The sequence below is a fragment of the Dasypus novemcinctus genome, chromosome 9 (assembly GCF_030445035.2).
Source record: "Dasypus novemcinctus isolate mDasNov1 chromosome 9, mDasNov1.1.hap2, whole genome shotgun sequence".
In the NCBI taxonomy this organism is placed as follows: domain Eukaryota; kingdom Metazoa; phylum Chordata; class Mammalia; order Cingulata; family Dasypodidae; genus Dasypus; species Dasypus novemcinctus.
In genome coordinates, this window is record NC_080681.1 from 121597113 (window position 1) to 121616657 (window position 19545).

General features: G+C 46.0%; 2 long non-coding RNA genes across 2 annotated transcripts in view; one reads left to right on the forward strand and one right to left on the reverse strand.

Annotated features, from left to right (window-relative positions):
• Window positions 1–528: 528 nt before the first annotated feature.
• On the reverse strand, window positions 529–19496 carry LOC111761667 (uncharacterized). Its single transcript, XR_009187319.2, has 4 exons — window positions 19165–19496; window positions 17890–18638; window positions 8899–9194; window positions 529–8451 (listed from the first exon to the last, which is right to left on the reverse strand). It is a non-coding gene; the product is annotated as an uncharacterized lncRNA (long non-coding RNA).
• Window positions 18380–19545, forward strand: part of LOC139439705 (uncharacterized) — a 50729-nt gene continuing 49563 nt past the window's right edge. Inside the window, exon 1 of the long non-coding RNA XR_011649755.1 lies at window positions 18380–18569. This is a non-coding gene — a long non-coding RNA (uncharacterized lncRNA). The remainder of the gene's footprint in view (window positions 18570–19545) is intronic.

Below are 19545 nucleotides of genomic sequence, written 5' to 3' on the forward strand. Positions count from 1 at the left end.
GGTATATGATCAATATGCAAAAATCAGGGGTATTTCTATACACCAGTAATGAACCATCTGAAAAGGAAATCAAGAAAAAAAATTCCATTTATAATAGCAACTAAAAGAATCAAACACCTGGGGTTAAATTTAACCAAGACTTACATACAGAAATCTATAAAACATTGCTGAAAGAAATTAAAGAAGAAAAATAAATAGAAAGACATTCTGTATTCATGGATTAGAAGACTAAATATTGTTAAGCTGTAAAAACCACCCAATGCAATTTACAGATTCACTGTAATCACAATGACAATTCTAACAGCCATCTTTGTAGAAATTGAAAAGGTGCCTGCATTAGTCAGCCAAAAGGGTGTTGATGCAAAATACCAGAAATTGGTTGGTTTTTATAAAGGTTATTTATTTGGGGTAGGAGCTTACAGATACCAGGCCATAAAGCTTAAGTTACTCCCCTCACCAAAGTCTATTTTCATATGTTTGAGCAAGGTGGCTGCTGACGTCTGTGAAGGTTTAGGTTTCCTAGGTTCCTCCCTTCCAGGGACTTGCTTCTCTCTGGGTTCAGGGTTCCTCTCTTTCCAGGGCTTGCTTCTTCCTGGGGCTTGCTTCTCTTTCCTCTGTGAGTTTACTTCCCAGGGCTCCAGCTTAAGGCTTCAGCATCAAACTCCAATAGCAAAACTCCAACATCAAAAACCCTCAACTCTGTCCTTTGCCATGCCTTTTATCTGTGAGTCCCCACCCCTTAGTGGACTAATGACGTAGCTCAATCAAAGCCCTAATCATAACTTAATCACACCCAGGTACAGACCACATTACAAACATAATCCATTATCTATTTTTGGAATTCATAACCATATCAAACTGCAGTAGTGCCCCAAATAGCCAAAACCATTTTGAAAATGAATTAAGTTGGGGGCCTCACACTTTCTAATTTCAAAACTTATTACAAAGCTACAGTAATCAAAACAATGTGATGCTGGAACAAGGACAGACAAATAGACCAGTGGAACAGAGTTAAGAATTCAAAAACAAACCTTTACATCTATGGCCAGTTGATTTTTTATGAAGGTGCCAAGTCCATTCAATAGGAAAAGAATGGTCTCATCAACCATGTCCAGTACCAGGACAAATGGAAATCCACACACAAAAGAATGAAGTCAGACCCTGTAGCAATTTGACATTATTGATGAATTCCAAAAAGAAATATTGGATTATGTTTGTAAACTGATCTTCTCCTCTGGGCATATTAGATTATATTGGATTCATAGGTTTACTTGATTAAGTAATCAGGTAAACCTCTTTTTGCCAGTAGGGCATTGAGTCTCCACTCCTTGGTGGGTGGGGACTCACAGATAAAAGACATGGCAAGGGACAGAGTTGAGGGGTTTTTGATGTTGGAGTTTGATGCTAAAGCCCTAAGCTGGAGCCTTGGGAAGTAAGCTCACAGAGGAAAGAGAAGCAAGCCCCAGGAAGAGAGGAACCCTGAGCCCAGGAAAAAGAAGCCTGAGGAAGGGAGGAACCCAGGAAGCCTGAACCCTCACAGACGTCAGCAGCCATCTTGCTCCAACATGTGAAAATAGACTTTGGTGAGGGAAATAACTTATGCTTTATGGCCTGGTATCTGTAAGCTCCTACCCCAAATAAGTACCCTTTATAAAAACCTACCAATTTCTGGTATTTCGCATCAGCCCTCCTTTGACTGACTAATACAGACCCCAACCTCACACCATAAACAAAATGAACTCAGAATGGATCAAGATATAAATATAAGAGCTAAAACTTTAAAACTCTTAGAAGAAAACAGAGTGGTAAATCTTCAATACCTTATTCTGGTAATGGATTCTTAGATATGACACCAGATTTAGTTTGCCAAAGGGCTGCCAATGCAAAGTACCAGAAACGGATTGGCTTTTTTTTTAAGATTTATTTTATTTATCTCTCCCTACCCCTCATTGTTTGCATTTGCTATATCTGTTTGTCTTCTTTATTTCTTTAGGAGGCACCAGGAATTGAACCCGGGACCTCCAATGTGGGAGGGAGGTGCCTAATTAGCTTAAGCCACCACTGACATTTTCGGGACTTGGGAATTATCCTGAATCACATTACAATGACAGATGCAGGCCATTATATATCCAGTCATAATGTACAGAGTCGAATGAGAGTGTAAACTATAATCCATGCTTAGTGGCTATGCTCCAAAGTGTGTTTATCAATTGCAATGAATGTACCACACTGATGAAAGATGTTGCTAATGCAGGAAAATGTGGCAGGTGTGGGGAGCAGGGCATATGGGAATCCCCTATATATTCTCAGTAACATTTTTTTTTTCTTTTTCTTGGTGTAGCAGTTTGATATGGTTATGGATTCCAAATATAGATATTGGATTGTGTCTGTAATCTGGTCTGTACCTGGGCATGATTAAGTTATGATTAGGGCTTTGATTGAGCCATATCATTAGGGCATTGAGTCCCTGCCCCTTGGTGGGTGGGGACTCACAGATAAAAGGCATGGCAAAGGACAGAGTTGAGGGTTTTTGATGTTGGAGTTTGGTGCTAAAGCCTTGAGCTGGAGCCCTGGGAAGTAAGCTCACAGAGGAAAGAGAAGCAAACCCCAGGAAGAGAGGAGCCCTGAGACCAGGAAGAAGCAAGCCCTGGGAAGAAAGGAACCCTGAGCCTGGAGAGACGTAAGACTGGGAAGAGGGGAACCCAGGAAGCCTGAACCCTCCCAGCTGCTGGCAGTCATCTTGTTCCAACATGTGAAAATAGACTTTGGTGAGGGAAATAACTTATGCTTTATGGCCTGGTATCTGTAAGCTCCTACCCCGAATAAATATCCTTTATAAAAACCAACCAATTTCTGGTATTTTGCATCAGCACCCCTTTGGCTAACTAATACACTCAGTAACATTTATGTAATCGAAGCATCTTTTGAAAAATAAAAATGTGAGATTAAAAAAAGCTTATAATTCTGAAGCCATGGAATGTCCAAATGAACCATCAGAGAAGCTTTCTCATCAGAGTCAACTACTGGTGATCCTGGTGTCCAGCCATGTGGCAATCAGGCATACGGCAGGGCTTGTCTCTTCAACCATGGCCTGCTCCACGGGCCCAACCCTCCGGCGGCCTCCTGTGCCTCTGTGCTCTGCTGTTTCCCGACTCCAGGACTTCTCTCAGCCTCTTGGGGCTTCTCTGTTTCCCTGCAGTCCAATCTCTCACATAATGGATCAGCATAATATGGCAGCTTTCTTTCTCTCTGTATCTTCCTTCATATCAGCAAGAGGGTGGAGACTCAACCTGAGTCATGCCTCACTGATGTAGCCCAGTCAAAAGGGTCTCACAACCACAGAAATGGATTAGTTCAAGGACACAATCTTTTTCTTTTGGGGCTTCATAAAAGAACTTCAAACTGCCACAATACCCAAAGCACAAGCAAGTAAAGAAGAGATAGATAAATTGGACCTCACCAAAATTAAGAACTTTCATGTATCAGAAAACGTTATCAGGGAGTAGATGTATCTCAAGTGGTTGGGCACCTGCTTCCCATGTATGAGGTCCTGGGTTTGATCCCTGGCACCTCCTAAAAACAAACAAACAAACAAATGAAAAAAATCAACTCTCATCTGGGAGTTGGATAGAGCTCAGTGGTTGAGCAGCTGCTTCCCATGTATAAGTTCCTGGGTTCAATCTCTGGTACCTCCTAAAAAACAAACAAAAATGTCATCCAAAAAAGTGAGAAGACAGTCCACACAGTGGAAGAAAGTATTTGCAAATCATATATCTGATAAGGTTTTCATATCCAGAATATATAACAAACTCTCACAACTCAACCACAAAAAGACAAACAACCCAATCTAAAAATGAACAAAAGAATGGACATTTCTCCAGAGAAGGTATGCAAATAGCCAACTGCTCAATATAATTAGCCATTAGGGAAATGCAAATCAAGACCACAATGAAATACCACATCACACCCACTAGAATAGCTATTATTTAAAAATTGGAAAATAACAAGTGCTGGTCAGGGAGAAAAAGGAACATTGGTGGTAGGAATATAAAATTGTACACTGTATATACCCAAAAGAATTGAAAGCAGACAGATATTTGTACACCTAAGTTCATAGTGGCACTTTTCACAATAGCCAAAAGGTAGAAACAACCCAAACATCCATCATCAAATGAATGGATCTACAAAGTATGGGATATCCATATAACGGAAAATTACTCAGCCTTGTAATAAAGGATTAAAGTTCTGATGCATGTTACAACATGACAAACCATGAAGACATCAGTGAAATCAGACAGAAAGGGACAGATATTGCATCACTCTACCGATATCAAATAGCTGGAATATGCAGATTCAGAGAGCCAGAAAGTAGAGTACAAGCTACCATGGACAAGAGGGTGGTGTGGAAAGGGAAGTTAATGCATTGTGGGTGTGAGATCTGATTGAGGTGATGGGAAAGTTCTGGTAATGGGTGGGTTAAGTGTGCACAATAGTGCAAGGGTGATTAGTCCACTGAATAGTATGTTTGGGGGAGATGAGATGGAAATGTTTAAGTTGTATATCAGTTTCCACAATTTAAAAAAAAGGGTGACTGAAACAATGGCAATTAAATGCAATACATGATCCCGGACTGGATTTAATAATGGAGGAGAAAAGGTCCAAAAAGACATTATTGGGACGTATGAAAAAAAAAAAGGAATATAGACTGTAACTTTGAAATCAATGTTAAATTGCTTGAACTTGATTAATGACTTAATAAATGATTACTTAAGTGAATATCCTTGTCCTTATGACATATACATGGACATAGTAAGTGGCTAGGGAGCATGATGTTTACACAACCTCTCAAAAGTTTAGAAAATAGATGAAATAGAAAATAGATAAGTAGAGATATAGATAGATAGATAGATAGATAGATAGATAGATAGATAGATAGAATCATGTGGCAAATGTGGCAAAATTCTAAACATTGGTGGATATGTTGGGAGTACGTTGGAGTTCTCCAAATGGGTTTTGTGTTATTTTTGCAACTGTTTTGAAAGTTTAGAATTATTTCAAACTGAAAATTTTCTGTTTGGGATGATAGAAGAGTTCTGCTAATGGATGGTGGTGATGGTAGCACAACACAACCTTGTAAAATATACTTAATGCCACTGAATCGTATACTTGGAAGTGGCTAAGTGGGAAATTTTGTGCTGCGTGTATGTTACCACAATAATAGATAGACAGAGGAAATAAAAATAGGAGTCGCCACTCAGAGTCCTCTGCCAGCTCTTCTGGTCCATCCTCACAGTAATTGAGATAATACCTTCCAGTGTATAGAACCTGGTGTGCTCAGAAAACATTCTCTTTTTCCCGTGATTCTTAAAAGGCTCTTGGTGGATCTGTGAAGACAGGAAAGAAGGGAAGAAAGGAGGCAGGGAGGCACTGAGAAGCCTGGAAGGATTGCCACCTGTCACTCCCGGGCCGTGGGGTCCTTTCCCCTTTAATGAGGGGCTTGGAAACTGGATGGTATTTAAAGCATCTGTTGTTGGTTTGTTTGTCCAGCTGGACTTTGTCTCCAGACCAAGGGCCAGCCCAGTGGATGTGGAAACTGCAACTCCCCCAGACAGAGCCTGAGCGAACGCGCCTTCCTTGCCACCTGCTGTGGAAGCACAACCTACAGTCCAGGTTGTCCTGAAGGGAAGGATTTGAATATGAAGAGACGGAGGGAGCGAAAGAGTCTGGTGGAGTTCCTGAGTCACCGAGGAGGAAGAAACAGTATTTTAAATCACCTCTAAAAGGTTTGGGTTTTTCCCCAGGGCGAGGTCACATCCTGGGAAGCTAAGTGCTGTAGCTGCCCAGGAGGGACTTAAAAGCTGCTACCAGCTCTTGACTCCAGGAAGTGTCCCACCCTGGGGGCTTGGCCTGGCTCGCTGGCATGCTGGGTGTGGTGGGTTGAATCCTGCACCCCAAGAAACACAGGTTCTCCATCTTCACCCAGTCCCTGAGGAGGTAAATAGGGCCTTTTGAAGATGCTGTTTTTGTTTTTAAAGATTTATTTATTCCCATCCCCCCCCCATACATTGTCTGTTCTCTCTGTATCCATTTGCTGTGTGTTCTTCTGTGTCTGCTTATATTCTCATTAGGCGGCTCTGGGAATCAATCCTGGGACCTTTCAAAGTGGGAGAGAGGCGGTCATTCTCTTAAGCCACCTCAGCTCCCTGGTTTTCTAAGTCTCTCATTGTCTCTCCTCTGTGTCTCTCTTTTTTTAAAAAACATGGCAAGTTGACTATTTATTTAAAAATAAATCTCAAAAATATCTATTTACAATATAATAGGAGAGGCATGTGCAAACAAGAGAAAGGAAAAAAAAAAAAGTCAGTCCTGCTGTGGAAGATCCACACTTCAGTATGGAGAAAAGTCCACAAATACCACGGGCTGCAATGAGCTGTGTTGGCGACAGGATGACATTCAGCTAACACTGGCCTCAGTTCAGACTTTGAAACCCAGAGAGGTGCAGAAGTCAGGGAGCAGGGGAGCCCAGTGGGGACACTTGTGTTGGGGGCAGGAGTGGAGAAGGGATGAGCCACTGGGAGAGGCCCGCGTGTGGCAGGAGGGCTCATTTCACCAGCCGACAGGCCTCTGGCTCGCCACTCCAGGTGGGCCTTTGGAAGAGACCTGAAGTCCAAGTTGGCTTCATGGTAGGAAGGAAAAAAGAAGGAGTGACAAGAATCCCAGAGATAGAAAGCCATTAAAAAAAGAAAACAAACAAAAAAACTAGGGAGTGGAGAGATGAGCAAAAATTAATCTGAACGGAAGCGCTACCCTCTCCCTTGCCAAACAACAAAGCAGCCATCAACTGAGATGTCGGAGTTAAGGATAGCCAAGGGAACTCCCACGAGGTGGGCAGCCAGCCCACAATCCCCTGGGCACCTGGATGGTCAAGTGCAGCCTCTGCTTCCAAGATCGAGGCATGAATACTTCTTTATTTTTTTTTTATTTTTATTTTTTAAAGATTTATTTAATTCCCCTCACCTCCCCTGGTTGTCTGTTTTCTGTGTCTTTTTGCTGCGTCTTGTTTCTTTGTCCGCTTCTGTTGTCGTCAGCAGCACGGGAAGTGTGGGCGGCGCCATTCCTCGGCAGGCTGCTCCCTCCTTCGCGCTGGGCGGCTCTCCTTACGGGTGCACTCCTTGCGCGTGGGGCTCCCCTACGCGGGGGACACCCCTGTGTGGCACGGCACTCCTTGCGCGTATCAGCACTGTGCATGGGCCAGCTCCACACGGGTCAAGGAGGCCCGGGGCTTGAACCACGGACCTCCCATGTGGTAGACGGACGCCCTAACCACTGGGCCAAAGTCCGTTTCCCATGAATACTTCTTCACCATGAAACCAGAAAGGTCAGTGGTGTAACCCTTGTAGCAGGAAGGTGCAAGGTCGAGTCTATCTAGACACAAAATAGGAGAACCGGGTGGACTTGTAGTTCAGCTCTTTTGGGCATGAACTTGTGCAGCTCACTTTTTTACAACAGGGGCCATAATGGTAGGCACTGAGACAGTTGTTGCAGGAAGCTTTTGAACCCTGGGTGCAAAAAAAACACTGGGTGCAGGTATTGGTGGCACCAGGGCGGTTACAGAAGCCACGGCGGGAAGTGGCGGTGGTGGAGGGCTTGGATTTCACATGGAGAAATGGAAGCCGGTCAAGGTCCTGAGTCTAGCCTGAGTAATTCTCCCAAGGAGATGCCCCAGGGGCCAGGCTATCATGAGCAGAGGCCTTGCCAGGGAAGGCGCTGAGCTTGGAGGCCAGGTCTGTGTCTCTTTTTGTTGCATCATCTTGGTGCATCAGCTCTCCACGTTGGCCGGCACTCCTGCATGGGGCTGCACTCCTACACGTGGCAGCACTCCCGTGTGGGCCAGCACTCAGCGTGGGCCAGCTCACTGCGTGGGCCAACTTGCCTTCACCAGGAGGCCCTGGGTATTGAACCCTGGACCTCCCATATGGTAGACAGGAGCCCAATTGCTTGAGCTGCATCCGCTTCCCTGAAGATGCTGTTTTTACTTAGGTTGTGGTGAACACACCAGAGTGGGCTTAATCCGGAGACCAGAAGCCTTAGAAAGGGAAGATGCAGGGAGAAGTTGGAAGTCAGTGGGCCAGGCCATGCGAATTGGGCAGACACACCAGGACAAGGAAACCCACAATTGCTGGCAGCCAGCGGTGGAGCATACAGACTCTGGGAGAGAGTCAGTCTTTCCCATAGCTTGATGTTGGACTTCTAGCCTCAAAACCATGAGCCAATAAATTCCTACCCTCTGCATAGTGTCTGTCACAGGGGTCTGACAAACTAAGGCAGTGGGGAAGGGGAATCAATCGATTACGAGGCCCAGGAGTTCCCTTACGGCTGGCTTGAGTTGAAAACTTCATTCCAGTGAGGTCTGGGATCAGTTTGTTCCATTCTGCTGATCTGTTTTCCCTCCTAAAAAAAATGGGTACAGCTGGTTTCTTGATGGAAGTTAGATATAATAGCTATATATTATATAGTTATATATAACAATAATAGGCATGATTGCTAATTAATATTGGGCACTCACTTTGTGCCAAGCCCTATGATAAGCACCTTACGTATGTTATATTATTTCATTTACTCTTTCAACAACCTCATGAGGTAGGTACTGTTATTATAGATGAGGAAACTGAGGCAAAAAGAGGCTACAGTAGCTTGCCCCGGGTAGGCAGTTTATCAGGGGCCACATGACAAATCATCCCTCAGTTTAGTGGCTTAAAATAACAACCATTTGTTTATTCTTTCCAGGTTTCTGTGGGTCAGGAATTTGGGAAGGGCTTGTGTGGTTCTGGCTCAGGGTCTTCGAGGTCCCTGCAGTTAGACGTGGCTGGAACCGCCCAGGCGTTGCTCTCTCCTTACCTGGTCTCGGGGCATCTCCGTGCTGGCAAGTTGGGCTTCCTCACAGCATGGCGACTTCCGGGCAGTCATATCGTTTACTGTGGGCTCAGGGCTCCAAAGCCATGTGGAAGCATGGCACCTTTTATGGGATGTCACACCGTGTCCCTGCTGCCGTAGTCACAAGCCTGTCCAGCTTCGAGAGGACGGAAGACAGATCCTTCTTTTCAACAGGAGGAAGATCTTCATCACACCGTAAAAGGAGCACGTGGGATGAGGGCTACCACCGTGGCCAGCTTTGGAGAGACGACCTGCCACTGCTGGTAGACGCAAGATGGAAATTTGAACCCAGGCAGGCCAACTCTGTGACCCCAAACTCTTCCTCACTGCAGCACTGCCCCCCAAGGAAGTTTAAGTCCCCAGAGACCTAAGATATAAACCTCGAGACACATTGAGACCCAGATGAAAGGCCTTTGAAAATGCACGACGGCCCCTTCCCCATACCCTCCTGCTCTACCCAAGCGACCTAGGTTCTCCGTCTCTTACCTGCCAACCCCTCCCACGGCCCCTTGTGACACTTCACGTGGGGGAGAATGACTCCAGGTCACGCACTGGGTCCAGTGGGGACCCAGCCAGCCCAGAAGTCTAAGCCCTGGGGAGAGACCTCAGCAGGGAGGAGCCAGGCAGAGGGCCCTTGGCGCCCTGCCAGGGCCTTGCCCTTGCCCGTGGCGCGAGTCACAAGGGCTGGCTTCCCGCACACCCCACCCTGCCTGTGGCCCTCCCGCCAGGCACAGCGCGTCCTCTCCTTCGACAGCTCTATTAATATCCCTCAAGTGGACATTCTCAGCCGGCCATTCATGGTCTCCATCCTCACGTGTCCCCCCCACTCCGAGCCATTCAGGAGTGTGACCCTCCAGGCTGGGCCGGCTCCCGCCTTCTCTCCTCTGCCCTTCTCTGTTTTCTGTTCCTTCCCTCCCTCCCTGTCTGCAGGATCCAAGCCCCTGCACACTTGGTTTTCAGTGGCCCCCATGAATTAGAGCCGCACGGGGGTATGACCGCCAGGGCAGTTGTGACATTGTGGTCTAAATGAATGCACTGCGCAGCCCTTTCCTGGGGCTGTGGGGTGCCTGGCGCCCCCTGCGGGTGTGCGAGCAGCGGTGGGACGCCGGTCGATGTCCTATGTTTAAGGTACCCGCTTTCCCAGGCGCCCCTGCCACTCACTTCCAGGAGGTTCCCTGATGCATTCTCTCATGCTCATGACAAAGACATAGTGACCTGCTACTTCTCTGGTAGAGACCCACAAACATGTTCATAGCCTTTTTTCAGTAAATCTCATTCCTGGGCGTTTATCCTGAGTAAAGCATCAGAAGCCGTCGTTCTCAGCCAGGTGCGAGTCTATCCTCCAGGGGACACTGGGCAACGCTGGAGATATTTTTGGGTCACCGCTGGGGCTGGAGCTGCTATTGGAATCTAGTGGGTAGAGGCTGGGGTACTGCTAAACATCCCACACTGCACGGGACAGCCCTCGCCACAAAGAATGATCAGGCTCCAAATGCCAATAGCACCGAGGCTGAGAGACCCTCATCTAAAAGGACCAAAAACCTACATATTTAAAGATATTTACAGGGGGAGAGTGTAAACTACAACGTAAACTATTATCCATGCGGTGCAGCAGTGCTCCAAAATGTATTCACCAAGTGCAATGAATGTGCCACAATGATGAAATGTTGATGTGGAAGGAGTGGGGTGGGGTGTGGGGTGTATCGGAACCTCATATTTTTTTAATGTAATATTTTTTTGTGATCTATGTATCTTTTTTAAAAAAAGGCAATTCGCCTGACAATGCAAGTAGATACAGAAGAACACACAACAAATGGACACAGAGAGCAGACAACAGTGGGGGCGGGGGGGGAGGGAAGGGGAGAGAAATAAACAAAATAAATCTTTAAAAAAAGGCAATTAAACTTTTAAAATAAAAAAAATATATATTTACAGCAGCATTATTTAAATTATCAAAAATCCAGACCCTATCTAAATAGCCTAAGTTAAGGAGTTCGTCATATTAAGAATATTAAACTAAGCGGATAAATACGACAGCTTTTTAGCAACATGGAGACAAACTGTAAAGTACATATACTCAAATGACTGAACCTTGTTACCATATGACCCAACAATTCCTAGAGGTGTGTGGACATATGTTCTCACATGCACATGAGAACTTGTACATGAACGTTTCTGGCAGTGCTATTCATTATAGCCAAAAGGTGGACACAAGTCAAATGTCCCTCAAAGGACAAATGTTTAGACAAAATGTGATATACCCACATGATAGAATATTATTCAGCCATTAAAAGGAATGAAGTGGGAAGCAGACTTGGCCCAGTGGTGAGGGCGTCCGTCTACCACATGGGAGGTCCGTGGTTCAAACCCCGGGCCTCCTTGACCCGTGTGGAGCTGGCCCACGCGCAGTGCTGATGCGTGCAAGGAGTGCCGTGCCACACAGGGGTGTCCCCTGAATAGGGGAGCCCCATGCGCAAGGAGTGCACCCCGTGAGGAGAGCCGCCCAGCGCAAAACAAAGCGCAGCCTGCCCAGGAATGGCGCCACACACACGGAGAGCTGACACACAAGATGACGCAACAAAAAGAAACACAGATTCCCGTGCTGCTGACAACAACAGAAGAAGAAGACACAGCAAATAGACACAGAGAACAGACAACTGGGGCGGGGGCGGGGGAAGGGGAGAGAAATAAATAAATAAATCTTAAAAAAAAAAAAAAAAAGGAATGAAGTACTGATACACACTACAACATGGATAAGCCTTGCAAACATTATGCTGAGTAGAGGAAGCCAGACCTAAAGACCATATATGGTACGATGCCAATCATATGAAAGTCTTGAATAGAGAAATCTATAGAGATGGAGAGGAAATTAGCTGTGGCTTAGGGCTGGTAGGAAATGGGTAGGCGGTTGACTTAATTTGCCAGGGCTGCTGTAACAAAGCACCACAGATGAGGCTTAAACAACAGGAATTTATTGTCCCACAGCTTTGGAGGCTAGAAACCCATAATCGAGGTGACGGCATGCCACGCTTTCTCTGCAGTCTGCAGCGATCCGGTGGTGGCTGACTGGGGATCCGTAACTCAGCCTCTGCTTCTGTCCCGTGCCCATCCCTCTCGCCATCTCTCTTCCTACTGCCTCCAAACCCCCTCTGCTTACAAGGATTCCAGCGTGTTGACTAAGGCCCACCTGATTCAGCTTGGCCTCATTTTAACTAATGGGATCTTTGAAGATCCTGTTTTCAAATGAGTTCATTCACAAGTGCAGGGAAACTGAAAACTTGATGCAACTGAATCCCCAAGACCGACAGCAGCTTCTTCCACATAGTAGATACTTAATAAATTATCTCTTAAGTAAAATATAAGTGATATAATTATGTCACTTTATGGAAGAAGAAACTGAGGTTCAGAGAGGGTACATAGGTTGTCCAAGGGAGCACATCTGGAGAGCAATGGAGCTGATCTGTGTCTCCAGAGTCTGCCCTCTCCTGGAATCAGGACCCCAGGGCTGCCCTTATCCTCACATCTGCAGCTCCCGCCCTCAGTGCTCCCCACATGCTCTCTTTTTCTATTTCTTTGCCAGTGCTCTTGACAGTGATGTGATGGAAAAGAGCCAGAAGAGGCCCTTGGGGCCAGCTCTCCAGAATGGGCAGGACCTTCCTTAAGGTAAGTCAGATCATCCCTCCTCCGCTTAAAATGCTCGAAGGATCCCCATCTTACTCGGAGAAAGGTTAGTGAACGTCTTTCTTAACTGTGTTCTAGAAGACTCTGCTCTGTCGAGCCCTCACTCCTCATGTCCTATCACTCTCTCCCTCACTCTGCTCTCCAGTGCTGTCCTCAGACATTTTAGATATGCCCCATGGCCTTTGCACTGGCTCTTCCCTCTGCCTGGCACGCTCTTGCCCTAAATGTCTTAAGATGCCCTCCTCACCTTTGCTCTGATATCACCTCCCTAGTGAGTTCTTCCTTGACCTTCCTGCTAAGAACTCAACAACCGCCTAGCATGCCCCTCCTTCTCTTTGCTTTATGTTTCTCCATAGTAACATCACCTTCTAACACACTAAGTATTCTGGTTATTTTTTTGATTGATTATCCTGTCTCCTCTAGACTAGAATGTAAGCTTCATGAACACAGGGGTTTTGTCTCTTCTGTTCACAGAGAAGAATACAGAATAGAGAAGGCCTTCAATAAATTATTTGTTGAATGAATGGATTCACTTGAGCCTTTTCTAATTTAAAGGCAGCTGCTAGAAAAAGAGCCTGTTGGTTGCTCACCTCTGAAAGGCCTTGCCTGCCCTCCCTGTTGCTGTCAGGAAACAGCCTCCTGGGATTCTGTCCTAGAGAGAACAAGCTGTCCAGTTATTCCCAGATCCATGGCTTTCTAGAACCCTCGAGCCCACGCCTGTACCCCAGCAAGAGGAAGTGGGTCTGATTTCCTGATGAGCCAGGCCTAGGGCCGCTGGCTAGAGCCAGCCAGGCCAGGAATGCACAATAGAAAGTTATGTGTGAGTCACCCGTTATCCTCCCTGTCCCATGTCCTGAGAACCTTGTGGGAGATAGCATTGAGAGTGGGGGACAGGCCAAAGGACTGCCTTAAAATAAGCCCCAAGTAGGGTCATCTGACTGTCCTGGACTCTTCCTGTCCCAGTTTCAGGTCCGGAGTCCTCAGTGAGTTCCCCAGGAGATGCTGGCTGTCTGAAGTAGATAGCCCTCAGAATTCTCTTTCTGAATGCTGAAATCACTTCTCCTTTTAAGGCCTTCAGCTAACTGAATGAGATGTCACTCCTTGCTCAAGGCTATTTCCTCACTTGGTTGTAGGTATAATCAGCCAGAGATGCAATCAACTCACTGATGCTGAAAGTCCATGAAATGTCATTGCATTACAATTACTGGCAGAATTGACAATTAGCCTAACCATCACAGTCCACCCCTTGTCAATTTGGTAGCCATACACATCACCTTAAACCATACTTAGTCTCTAAATAAAAACAATAACAGACACACATATATATTTTTTCACCTAACAATATTCAACTGTCCTGTGGACCGGAAATTCATTAATTCCCTACAGAATAGGGTGCAAGTCCTTGGGTAATATTCACTCTTAAAACTTGACATCCTTAAGTGTTATGACTTGAAATTAGTACAACTTATATCATATGATAATAAGAAAAGTTAAGGAAGAAAATAAAGATATTCATTTTATGTATGTATACAGTCATACTCATAACAAAACAAGGAAGAAATATTCATGATCATTACAGTCCTTGTTTCTGTAACTGGTCATGTGGTTGAAGTTCATATTTATCATTACCTTCTTCCACTACCCATTCCATGTTCCCATTACCCTCAGCTGGCTTTGGTTCCTTGACTGGTGGGATGACCCAAACTTTTATTCCTGAAGATTCTGGGCTATTGTCAGTCCTGCTTGGATTGGGTCATTGCAATTTTCCGTTGACTTTAATCACAGAGCAAGGCAGTACTAAGACATGCCATAGAGGACCTCCTGTATTCCAAGCAAACTCTTTTTACCCCCATTATGTAGATGCAGTCCTATTTCCTCTCGATAGTCAGGACCAACCACCCCATCCAGTATAGTAATTCCCTTCTTTGTTTGCTGATTCAGAGGCATGAAGAACCCAAAGTGACCAAGAAACACTCACTGTTGTATTCCCTGGTGGAAACACTCCTCCTTTTGGAACTAAGACCTGTAGACCAGCAGAGCTTTAGGTTCAGGGACAGGAAGCAGAAATTTTCCTAGTGGATCACTAGAGGTAATAGTGAGTGGTGCCGCTTGCATTTCCACCTCTTGATTCCTGGACCATGAATCCTGGCTATGTTATAAATAGCACCACAGAGTGGATGCTGATTTAGAGCATATGCAACCTCCTGGAGAAAATTGCCCCATTGCCTGCAAGGCATCGCCACCTAGTTGGCGCTATTATTGAGTCTTCAAAAGGCCATTTGACCATTTTATCAATCCAGCTGCTTCAGGATGATGAGGAACATGGTAAGACCAGTGCATTTCATGGGCATGTACCCATTCTCACACATCATTTGCTGTGAAATGGGTTCCTTGATCAGAAGAACTACTGTGTGGAATGCCATGGTGGTAGATAAGACATTCAGTAAGTCCACAGATGGTAGATTTGGAAGAAGCATTGTATGCAGGGAACACAAACCCATATCCAGAATACGTGTCTATTCCAGTTAAAACAAATCACTATCCCTTTCATGATGGAAGTGGTCCAATGTAATCAACCTGCCACCAGGTACCAGGCTGATCACCTCAGGGAATGGTGCCACACTGTGGGCTGAGTGTGGGTCTCTGCTGCTGGCAGATTGAGCACTCAGCAGTAGCTGTAGCCAAGTTAGCGTTGGTGAGGGAAGTCCACGTTGCTGAGCCCATGCATAACCTCCATCCCTGCCTCTGGCCACTTTGTCTATGAGTCTGTTGGGCAATCACAGGAGTGGCTGGGGAAAGAAGCTGAGCATTATCTGCAGATTGGGTCATCTTATCCATTTGATTATTAAATCTTCCTCTGCCGAAGTCACTCTCTGGTGAGCATTCATCTGGGAAACAAATATTTTCAAGTTTTTTGCCTACTCAGAAAGATTTATCCACATACCTCTTTGTCGCAAATTTTCCATTAATATTCCTTCCAAGTCCCTGACCATCCAGCCAAACCAACGGCAGCAGCCCATGAATCAGTATGCAAGCACACCTCCAACCATTTCTTCTTCCAAGCACTGCTCGAAGTTCTGCCCACTTGAGGGATTTGCTATCACCACTGTCCTTCAGGGATGTCCCAGAAAGGCTTTGCAACTGTTCACTTTTGGGTGGTACCTGTATATTATACAGAACCATCTGTAAACAAGGCCTGACTTTTCTCTTCCTCAGTCAAATGACTGTAAGGAACTCCTCAAGAGGCCAAAGCTATGGGCTGGGAAAGAGAAGGTAACATGGCAGGAGTGGTGACCATGGGCATTTGGGCTACTTCCTCATGTAACTTATTTGTGCCTTCAGGGCCTGCTTGAGCTCTACCTTGTATATACCACTTCCACTTTATTATGGAGTGCTGCTGTGCATGTTCAACTTTATGGTTTGGTGGGTCAAACAATACCTAGCCCATGATAGGCATCTCAGGTCTCATGGTAACTTGGTGGCCCATGGTTAAGTGTTCAGTCTCTATTACTGTTGAGAAACAGTAGCAGGCCAAAAGCTGTTTCTCAAAAGGAGACTAATTATCTGCAGAGGATGATAGCGCTCTGCTCCAAAATTCTAAGGTTCTGTGTTATGATTCTCCTATAGGGGCCTGCCAAAGGCTCCAGATGGCATCTCTATTTGCCACTGACACTTCCAGCACCATTGCATCTGCTGGATCATATGGCCCAAGAGGTAGTGCAGCTTGCACAGCAGCCTGAACCTGTTGCAGAGCCTCCTCTTGTTCTGGTCCCCAATCAAAACTAGCAGCTTTTCTGGTTGTTCAGTAAATGGGCTAGAGTAGCACACCCAAATGGGTAATTTATTGTTTCCAAAATTTGAAGAGACCAACTAAGCATTGTGCCTCATTTTTGGTCATAGGAGGGGCCAGATACAACAGTTTATCCTTCACTTTAGAAGGGATATCTCGACATGCCCCAAACCACTGGACACCTAGAAATTTCACCAAAATGGAAGGCCCCTGTATTTTTGTTGGATTTATCTCCCATCTTTTCTCATGTAAATGCCTTACCAATAAGTCTAGAGTTATTGCTACTTCTTGCTTACTAGTTCCTCTCAACGTGATATCATCAAATGTAAAGGACCAGTGTGGTGTCTTGTGGGAGGGAGAGACAATCAAGCTCCCTGCGATTAATATTATGATAAAGGCCTGGAGAGATGATATATCCCTGAGGCAGGACAATAAAGGTATATTGCTAGACTTGCCAGCTGAAAGCAAACTGTTTCTGGGGGTTCTTACTAATGGCAATTGAGAAAAAAGCATTTGCCAGATCAATAGCTACATACCACGTACCGGGGATTATGCTGATTTGCTCAAGCAATGATACTACATCTGGACAGCAGCTGCGATTGGGATCAGCACCTGGTTAAGTTTACGATAATCTACTGTTGTCTTCCAAGATCCATCTTTTTCCGCACAGGCCAAATAGGAGAGTTGAATGGGGATACGGTAAGAATCACCACCCATGAATCCTTCAAAGCCTTAATGGTGGCAGTAAACTCTGCACTCTCACCAGGAATCGGGTATTGCTTTTGATTTCTTATTTTGCTAGGTAAGGGCAGTTCTGGAGGCTTCCATTTGGCCTTTCCAACCATAATAGCTCTTACTCCACAAGTCAGGGATCCAATGTGGGAATTCTGCCAGTTACTGAGTATGTCTATTCCAATTATGCATTCTGGAACTGGGCAAATAACCACAGAATGGGTCCAGGGACCCACTGGACCCACTGCGAGATGGATCTGAGCTAAAACTCCATTAATTACCTGACCTCCATAAGCCCCTACTCTGACTGGTGGATCACAGTGATGCTTTGGGTCTCCTGGAATTTGACAGGACTAGGCCCCATCCCTAGCCCCCATAACAGTCACAACTTGCAGAAGCTGCAAGTTTATTATTAACCTGCCCCATTGTGGAAGTGTGACCAGCCATTTACTCAGAAGGAGCCACATCCTGGGACATAGAACAGCTCTCCATCCTGAGCCTACGTGTCTAGATACAGTTCATTTCCTCACAAGAATAGACAAAGAAGCCACATGGCCCCAGCAACCCCTCCTCACCCCTAGAATTCACTTCCCTTAGCCCACTGCCCCTAGCCATCCCTATAGGCCCTCGGGTCTCACCCAAGCCAAAACCCACTCCCAGAGAGGATCGCTGACCTTGCTAGAATTTGCAGAGTTGTCTATAACGATGGGAGAAAGAACAGGATCCTCCAGAAGAGAATTCCTTTAACTCACCCAGCTGGTCATCGGAGTCCCGTGTTGGATGGAGCTACACCAGCGGCAAGGGTAGGTCTCTCACCAATCTGCCAGTTTCAGTGATCCTCTCTGGAGATATAGGAAGGTCTGAACATAAGGAACCTGTAGCCACTTGCCATTGTATTGGATGAAGTTTTCCAGATCTCTAAGGATCTGTATGTCAAAGGTCCCATGTTCCGGCCATTGACTTTCATGTTCTAATTTGTACTGAGGCCAAATTGTAGTGGAGTAATAGATAAGTTTCTTGGGTCTGATATCTCCTTCAGAATATAAAGTGTTAAGGTCCTGAAGGAGGTAGTCCACTGGCATTGATTTCAGAGGAGCTGAAGGACTGTTTCCCATTTTTGGAAGCTGGGATGAGGTCAGGGACTCTCCAAGGTGAACTGAGCAAGTCAGGCGTCCCCAAGTTAGTCAGAGAACCTTATCAGCTGCAAGTCCACACCCAGGACCAGACGTCTGTTTCCTGAGGGCTTCTGGGGATGCAGGTCAGGCACCTGCCATGGTTCCCAAAAACAGAGAGGATCACTGACCTCGCTAGGATTTGCGGAGTTGTCTAAAACGATGGGAGAAAGAACAGGATCCTCCGGAAGAGAATTCCTTTAACTCACCCAGCTGGTCATCGGAGTCCCGTGTTGGATGGAGCTACAGCAGGGGCAAGGGTAGGTCTCTCACCAATCTGCCAGTTTCAACGCAATCCCAAGAGTCTTTAGGGTTCACTCTGGAACATTCTGGGAGAGGGTGAAAGGGATGAAAGGACCCAGAGTTGCAGGATCAGATTGTTTTTGGGAACCACGGCAGGTGCCTGACCTGCGACCCCAGAAGCCCCTAGGAAACAGAGACGTCTGGTCCTGGGTGTGGACTTGCAGCTGATAAGTTTCTCTGACTAACCCAGGGATGCCTGACTTGCTCAGCTCACCTTGGAGAGCCCCTGACCTCATCCCAGCTTCCAAAAATGGGTAACAGTCCCTCTGTCAGTCGTGTTTCTCTTACCAAATCCTATTGCTCCATCAGACACCTTCTCATAAGACACCCCCACCTAAAGACACTTCTGACTTTGATCTGTTGGAACACGCTTCCCCTCCTCCGTGTCATCTATCCCTGTCCCCTGCTGAGCCTCCGACCTCACCCAGCTCAGGCTCTCCACCTCCATCCCCGCTCTCCGCTTCTACCTCCTTTTCTCCCCCTCATACTCATTCCTGCAGAATGCCTCCCTCCATCCCACAAGCTGAACCACCCCCGGCCCCCCTACTTCACCTTAGGGAAGTGGCAGAAGGTGAAGAAATCATTCGAGTCCATGGTCCTTTCTCTCTTAGATCTTAGTCAGATGGAAGAATGATTAGGCTCCTTCTCAGAAAATCCTGCTACATACATTAAAGAATTCCAACACTTCACTCACTCCTGTGATCTCACCTATCAGGATGTCTATGTCATAAGAAATTCTTCTACCTCCCCTGAGAAAAAAAGCCACATTTCAGCTGCAGCCACTGCCTTTGCCGATTCGTTACACTCACAGAACCCGCGCTGACATGCCCTTGGCACTGGCGCGGTTCCCGCAACCTCCCCTCCACGGGAATATCAGGCAGACTCTAGAGATTTAGATCGCATGGCACGCTTTCTAAGCTGCTCAACAGAAGG